This window comes from Sciurus vulgaris, assembly GCF_902686455.1.
Source record: "Sciurus vulgaris genome assembly, chromosome: X".
Taxonomy (NCBI): Eukaryota; Metazoa; Chordata; class Mammalia; order Rodentia; family Sciuridae; genus Sciurus; species Sciurus vulgaris.
Genome location: NC_136471.1, coordinates 84,252,282 through 84,260,748, shown reverse-complemented (window position 1 = coordinate 84,260,748; position 8,467 = coordinate 84,252,282). Strand labels below are relative to the sequence as shown.

Here is an 8,467-nt window from a genome sequence, read left to right as displayed (position 1 = left end):
AACCAAGGATCAGGAAAAGAGCAGAGTTAGGACTAGGGCCCAAGGATCCTGACTCCCAAGATGTGGTCTTTTCTCTTGAGCCTGAATTTATAAGACCATATGTACCTTGTATATTTTATTCACTAGGGCTCAAGAACTGCCCACAGCCCAACTTCCACAGTGCTGACCAAAGATTGTGTCCTGGGCACTGTGATCACTGAAGGCTGCCCCTGAAAACATTGCAGGACTTTCCCTTCTCATCCTATGTGCCATTAGAATTCATGATGGAGAGCATTGTATAATGGGAATCCATCGTCTGAGTGTGAATTCAGGCTTCCCAGGAATTGTAAATATAAGGCTCTAGGAAAACTGTTTTTTCCTATACTTGTTCATGTTCCTTACTCAGCTTGAAGGTCACAATTGAATTTAGGGTGTTCATACTATTTTTTCTTTCTCCATGTCAACTACTTTCCTCTCCCTTCCATGTATCCAGTATGGAAAGAGTAGAAACAGCCTAACATTTTGAGTCAGAACTTAATGCGTCTGGGCATGGCTGAGGCAGGAGGATTGCAAGTTCCAGTCCATCTTTGGCAAGTTTGAGACCAATCATGGCAACTTAATGAGACTGTCTCAAAATAAAAAATAAAAAGGCCTGGGGATATAGCTCAGTGGTAAAATCCCCCTGAACGTAAGTAGTTTCCTAGAGCCCATATTTATAATCCCTGGGAAGTTCCCATTCACAGTCAGAAAGATAATGAATCCCCAGTACTGAGGGGAAAAAAAAAGAATAACAAAAACAAGAAAAATTGAGTAGGAACTCTGCCTTCCCCATTATGTCCTAATTTTTTTTTCCTGAGACAAGTCACTTTATTTCTATGTCACTCAGAATGCTCACCTAAAAATAAGAATACGATATTACTATACAAGAGAGTTATTGAGATAATGAGATAGCATATGCAATGCACATAATAAGCACTCTAATGAGTACATGTAAATTTACTTTTCTTTCTTTCTGTAAGTCTGCTAGTTGACAAAATGTGACCTGCAGTCATAGCTGTGCCAGTAGGATTAGTTTTATAAGCATGCAACCTGTGCAGTTTCACAGGGATCCATTTAAGAAGGACCCCACACTTGGCTTAATGTTCTGCTTTCACCAATCTGAATTCATGATGTTTTCACAAGACGTATATCAATTTCAATTTGTATTTGGCTCTGAAAATTATGTAACTCGTTCTATGTACCAAGAGGGAAAGTTGGAGATAAATGGGTATTCCAGGAGCAGAAGACATTCTGACAGAGTAAAAGACCACATAATTTGGAATGTATAGAACTTAGATAAAATTCTAACTTTGCCACTAACTTGCTTTGTGATATTGGGCCTTTTCTTTCATCCCTCATTGACTCAATTTCTCCATTTTGACAATGGGGATTTTCATAGCTGTGACAGTCCAGGATTCCCTCAGTACTCTGGGAAAACCTCCCTGCCCTACAGACAGAGCCTAAGGACAACCAGTTACTTTCTGCTTTCCCGTTCTACAGCATGGACAGCCATTGTCTGTTGGAGGTTGACAGAGAGTAGGTGGGGCATGACACCAGGCTCTATTGCTGCAGTAGCAGGCCCTTTCACAAGAGCCCTGTTTTGTCATTTTGCATCCAGATTTCCGTTGGCTAACCTCAGCCTTATCTTCCTCATTTCTGTTTCCTCTTCATGACACCAAGGGCCCTTCAAAACACATGACCTTCCTGCTCAGAACATAAAGATCAGTTCCCTCTGGCCTCTAGAGTTTGGCTCAGCACCAGGGAACCTGTGTCCTCTCTGAGACCAAGGCACCATTCCAGTGACAGGTATGGTATCCGTTTGCTCTCTTCTTAAATTCCCAAGCTGAGACACTGTTCGTAGCAGCCAATGGTGGCTTGGATCTTCCCATCCCATTTTCCTTTTTTTCATCAGGGAATTTGGGGGTAAAGGATAAGGCAGATGAAGTTTTGTATTGGTCTTCTACCCTGAAGCTTCCAGTAGTCAAGAGAAGGGAGTGCATTTCCTACCAAAGAAGGATATTTAGGAGACAGTCATATGAAAAGCAAATGTTCTTTGGATCCAGGAGTCAGAAAATCTGAGTGGCAGTTCTGGTTTTTCATTTACCCAATGTTTATCTTTGGGCAAGTCCTTTCTCCAGCCCAGGTTATCTTTCCAAAAAGAGGAGGATGAGAAGGGTTAGATGGATGCATCTAAAGACTTAGTTTTTTATATCCTTTTTAATTTTTGATGGTTGTCATTTCTCAACTAAGGAAGGAGATGGGAGTGTTGCTTGAATATATACCTCTAGGCAGGGTTGAACACTTCCAGAAGGAGAGCTGGTAGTGATCCATATAGCACTCTCTGAGAGGTATGACTCAAAGATGAAAGTCTCTTTCTCCTCTAGTCTTATATTTAACTACTAAAATTTTGGAACTAAACAGACCCATAGCAACTGGGTGTGTATGAGAGAAACTGAAGTCCAGAAAGAGGAAGGAAGGGACTTTCCCAAGATCACACAAAGAAACTTGTGGCAAAGTTGAGACTGGATTCCCAAGCCAGGGCTCTTTCTGCTCTACTCTAAGAGGAATGAGACACCAAGAAGAAGCAGTTGTCTTGTAACTGACCCAGGTGGGTCTCCTTATACTGGAGGCAGCTTGGATTTTTTCCATAATTTTGTTGCTTCATTATAATTGTACATAATAGTGGGATTTTTTTGTTACATATTTGGACATGTACCCAATATAACAATATAATTTGGCCAATATCATTCCCAGTATTTCTCCTTTCCCTCCCCTCCTTCTTCCCCCTGCTGCCTTTCCTCTGCTCTACTAATCTCCCTTTGATTTTCAAGAGATACCCGCTACCTTTCTTTTCCTTTTTTTCTTTCTATATTCCATGTATGATAGAAAACATATGACCCTGACTTTCTGAATTTGGTTTTACTCATTTAGGCATGGTCCTGCAGACTTCTTTTACTCTATTACCTTTTCAGATACATGGTTCATTCTATGAATTCAGAGTTCCCCAGATGCTTACCTACACTTTCTCCTTCAGGCTTATCCTCTCCAATTCCCTTCACCAAAACTGACCTCAGTAACAGTGGCTTTGTGGAGCTCTCTAATGGAAAATTTTGCATTTCACTGGGGAAAAATGATGACATTTCAGATAGTATAAATATACCAACAGAAGAGCTTTCAGAGTTCCTCAATAGCACCCATGTAGATATCCATCTCTTTTCTATGGGTCTGACCAATCTTTCTCAACTGAACCTGTTTTTCTTATGAATACTCCATTGGATAAGTATGGACTAGAACAGCAAGAATAGAAATGAAACCAGTCTAATTCCAGCTCAGTGTCTTAACTTCTTCCATCAATGCTGGGATAATATTGTCCATAAACTCTTCAACTTTCTGTATACTAGGAATCATTAGCCCCTTTCACACTTCTCTTTCAGGTTTCCTGAGGTGAATGAAGTCAGAAGAGGCATTCAGGAAACTATGAATACATTCAGATTATCCGGGTGTTCCCACTGCAGCTGGAACACAATGAAAGTAATGACAGAAGAAAGGTACCAGTCCATTTCTCTCCCCCTGCCACCCCAACTCAAATTCTGGTAATTAGCTTCCTTTGCTAGCTTCCATCCACAGCTCCAGTGGCTGAGTCAAAGTCTCATCCCATGTAAGAGGCTATGAAAATCCCACAACCCTGTCGGGTAAGTTTTCTTGGTTCATTTCTGAAGTCCAAAGAAAAACCTGCCCAAGGCATGTTGGCTAGTTAGTGACCAAGACATTAGAACCCAAGTTTGTCTGACTCTTTCCAATATGCCATATACGGTTACCATGGCTGCTGTTTTGACTGAGACCCACACTTTTGATTGGCTAAGGCTGAATTAGGTAGTTAGAGAAGGAAGTTTTGGGATAGAAAAGATAGTTTAGATTCTTAGCTTTGAGGTCACGTGCACATATCAATTTAGAGGGACATGTCACCCCCTTATATTCAACTAAAAGTGTTGTGAAAATGCACTATTTTTATTGAAAAACCTCATGCAGCAATTTTCCTTTCCTGGTAGTCTTGAGATGTTTGTCACTATTAATGCCAGCATTTAATATAGAACAGTTACTTTCTCACAGATCAACTGCCACTGTTGGGAAGGGCGAGCATTTGACAATGGTAACCTGGCATTTTTAGCAACAGGATCTTGGTTTTGCCAACGGAATGCTACAGGAGGTTCCAGGCCCAACTGCTCCTGGCAGCTTCCTTATTTCTCTGGTGGTTGTAAGTTCAAGGATCTCATGCCACACTATGATCTCTACTGCCTGTTTCTGCTCTTTGTTGATGTGGCTCACATCTTATCTAGAGGGATATATAAAGAAGGAATGTAAAAGGATAGAGGAAGAAAGTTTGAGGGCACTATAGTGTGACATAACCACTAACTGCAAGTAACTTACTGTATAAACTTTACAATAGCAAGTCTCTTCCCCAATCTGAGTCCCCATTTCCTCATTTACAATCTTGAGTGGATGAAACTAGATGATCTCTAAGGGTACTTTTATTGCTGCCATTCTTGAGTCCTTATTGGATAAAGGGGATCGTGTTAGACAAGGCAGAGCTCAGAAGAAAATGCTAGCATATCTATCCTAGTTCTGTTAAAGCAATTACCAATAACTCTCACTTGAATATATATAATATATATATAAATGTATACAATTGTATGATATAGATATACCATATAAAACTAAGGACTTTACATGCATTATCTTAGGTCATTCTTACAGTAACTTTATGAGGTAGGTACTATACTCACACATACTTTGTGACTGTGGAAAACTAGAGCTCAGAGAGGCAAAATATTGCATTCGTAGTTGTTAGGCTAGTTAACAGCAGAGATAAGATTTGAGCCCATGTTTAACCAGAAAGACTATTTATATAACCACAACACTGTGGGAACACAGCTTGGGAGTATTGGGAAGAAGTGGGAGCAAGGACACTAACTTGGGAACCTGCTCTTTTCCTCAAATCAGAAAAGCAGAATGATGGCCAAATTGTCTCCTTTCTGCTGTGTAGAGGAGCCCACTAAAACTGGGGACCCCCTAGAAACTTCAGATCTATAGTACTTAGGCTGGAGGATCCACCAGGTGAGCACTCAAGATCTCTTTTCTGGTTAGGAGCCTTATGCTTGTTTCCATCACTTCCCTATTCTAGAGCTTCAGCTGGTCCCTGCAGAGGGACCTCTGCAGTTTTCTGGAGGCAAAGAATGAGTTCATTACTGCTTTCTCTCTTTCCTTCCAGGGCCACATCTTACAGGAAGATCTCTATCCCATGGAAGCCCCTGGCCTGGCCTTCTGCAGTGCCACACTCCGTGTATTTGACAAGCTGAGTTGGACACTCCGTGTGCTAGAGTGTCAGTTTGTCAAATACCCCAAGTGCGGTACATGCCTAGCAGCTCCACACCAGCGCAGATGGGATCCAACATATATACTGCCAGCTGGATATAGGAATGCTTGTCAAGCAACCAGTTCTCCTAATTTATTTATTTATTCTTTTGTGACTAAGGGAGCAGAGTATTGCTTCTGAGGGTTCCAGGGAAAATGTGCAGCATTTCTGGGAATCACAGCTCTGGTCTGTGTCTACACACATCATGAGAATTCCAAGGAGCACACAATAGTCTTAAAAAAAAACACAAGGGATACAGGGATAGAAGTGCTCTTTGATTTGCTATTATTTTTTCCTTCACATTCCCCTTCCAGAATGTCACAGGCAGGACACCAGAATCAAACATTATGGGTTATGTGATAAAGCAGGGCATGTAAATTTACTTTTTTGATGTTTATTATTGCCTTCTAAACACAGACAGGCCTTGTCTACCTCTTTCATTTTCCTCCTGCCTCTTCTTAGAACAATTTCTCCATTTCTCTTGGCCTAATTCTTCCCCACACTTCCTGGTCCCAACACAGTGTAGTCTCCCCAGGGACTTTTGAAAGTCATCCCACACTTACTCTTCTTCATTTACAAAGCAGTCCTTGCCTGAGTCTTGTTTTGTGCCCCTATATCTCCATACCACCCAATACAACCTTTTGGATCACGAGTGAACTTTTCCAGGGCTTTCTCTTCAATTCCTCACTACATTGTGAGCTTCTAGAAGACAAGAATATATTTCCTTAATTGGTGTCTTCCCTACCATAGCTCTGTATTTTTTGGTTACAGAAAATATTCAATAAAGTTTGCAGATTGATTAACTTTCTACTTAGTCTATTAGTGTTGGATCTTTGTGCCAAATATCACCCAGAGTTCTGTGAAAAAAATTCAAACTATGGAGACCACAATGTTATAGGGTGTATGAGGGAGTAGCCAATACGGAGGGTTTTTTTCTTCCTGACACATAATGCCAAGGACTGGAGGAGTGGGGAAAACAAGAGGGCAAATAAATTGTAGAATTACTTGTTTATACAGATATGTGGTACTTTATTGCAGGATTTTTAAGTCTTTAATATTCGCATGTTGCTTTGGGAATGTCCAAGAGAGAGAGATAGAATGAAGCATTTCCCATGCCTATCTGACCACTGAAACTTTCTTGTTTTGTTTTGTGGTACTGGGAATTGAACCAGGATTTCATATAGGCTAGGAGAACATAGGCAAATATCCTGCTACTGAACTATATCCCCAGCCTTTTATTATTATTATTACTTTAAATTTTGAGACAAAATCTTACTAAGTTCCTGAGGTGGCCTAGAACTTGTGACCATCCTGCCTCAGCCTCCCAAGTAGCTAGATATTTGCCACAGATCCAGATATTTACAGATATTTGCCACCACATCCAGTTGACCATGGGAACTTTTTTTCCCCATGGGATATCTCATGGTATTCCATGATATTCTCCTGATATTACATGGAACAAAAATTGAGAAACTTCCTTAGATAAAATTCATACCTTCCTTCCCTTCTAGAGATCCTTCTTTTCACTCCTCTACTTTTCCCTGACCAGCCATCTACTTAAGATAGATCCCACATTGTAATCCCAGTTTTGTTTAGCCTATCCTGAAATTTTCAGTACTTCTATACCTAGGAATCACTTACTAGCTTGTTCTTTATGGAAAAAAATTTTGGTTTGGGGGCAAATATGAACTCCAGAAGTTTCCTGCTACAATAAACATATGCTTCTAGCAATTTACAGGCCTAACTTTTGGTCTCTAGTCTACCACTGACTTAAATGTGTAAATTTAGACAAGTCATTTTTTCACTCTGGCCTTCATTTTCTCATCTGTAATATGGGATTGTTAGGATTAGTAATCTCAAAGTTCTTTAAAATGAAACCCTGAGATATTTCTGCAGTTTCAAAGTTCTTATGGGGTTGGGGGGGGGGGTTTCTGAATTTGTGACTCATTTTACCAGTAGAAATGCAACAAAGATTGTCTTCTTAACCCCAGCAATTTCTTTCTCTTAAAGGCAGTAGAAAAAGATAATGGGTGTTTTCAAAGACTGTGGAGACTGTACATTGAACTGTTTCATGAAGGAAGCTGAGGTTTCTACTGGGTGGGGGACTCTGTTTCAGAGGCTTGTAAATATGATGGGGAGGAAGAATTTGCTCCTTTCACCAGCTAGGTGAATCTAGTATCTAAGGATGAAGAAAATACTGAGGTTTTGACCATGGACTTGGCAGGTCGCATGGTGGTAAAGGGGAGGTGTCCTCCTTGTTCACTTTTGTGTACTATTTTGACATCTGTAATCACCCCCAAAGAGAAACTGCTCTTGGTAAACCTGACCTGACCCTGTGGCTGCAGTGGAACTAGAAGTGGCAACGTGACAGTTTCCAAGAAGAGTAAAATGAAGTTGAATTAACATGAATTACATGGGTGAAAAGAAGCAGTATAGATGTGGCCCAGAGCAGGTTCTTACAGGAAAGCTTAATTTAAAGTGCATAAACATATGTGCGCGTGCACACACACACACACACACACACACACACACACACACACACATGCTCACATACACACACTCCTAGTCCCATTCCTGCTTGAGGAGAGAGACTTCAATGCTGTTACCCCCACTCCACATTGTAAGAAGGGGCCAAGAGCTAGAGAAAAAGACCCATGAAGAATATAAATACCCCAAAGATCTTAGAATTTAAAGAAGTAGAAATCCTTAGGGGTGATACAAACATACTTTGGAAAGAAGGCAATCGTTACACCTCTCCATCCATAGTTCCCTGAGACAGAAGTAGAGCTCTTCCTTTGTCAAAATTCCAGCTAACCCAAGAAAAGTCATTCAGATAGAACTGGAAGGATGACAGGAAGGGAATGGAAACCATTACAGTACTGTTTAACCAAAGATTCATTGTGCCCCAGCTGGGGCTATCTTTGAAATAGGAGTGCTATGGTGGGAAGGAAGACCAAAATTACAAGTTGTGACCCATAATCCTAGGGACTCCAACCATCTTAATCACTCTTGTTAGGTAGTACCATACCTTGGGAG

The 8,467-nt window shown here is 40.7% G+C and overlaps 2 long non-coding RNA genes across 3 annotated transcripts; both read left to right on the top strand.

Annotated features, from left to right (window-relative positions):
• The first annotated feature begins 1,714 nt into the window (after positions 1-1,714).
• LOC306650646 lies at positions 1,715-3,625 on the top strand. Its single transcript, XR_013760981.1, has 3 exons — positions 1,715-1,824; positions 2,440-2,626; positions 3,453-3,625. It is a non-coding gene; the product is annotated as an uncharacterized lncRNA (long non-coding RNA).
• Positions 3,626-3,632: 7 nt separating this feature from the next.
• Positions 3,633-6,241, top strand: LOC306650647. Of its 2 annotated transcripts, XR_013760982.1 has the most exons (3): positions 3,633-3,710; positions 5,020-5,133; positions 5,288-6,241. It is a non-coding gene; the product is annotated as an uncharacterized lncRNA (long non-coding RNA). The 2 variants fall into 2 exon arrangements; XR_013760983.1 differs by lacking the exon at positions 3,633-3,710 and having other exon boundaries at positions 4,741-5,133.
• Positions 6,242-8,467: the final 2,226 nt, after the last annotated feature.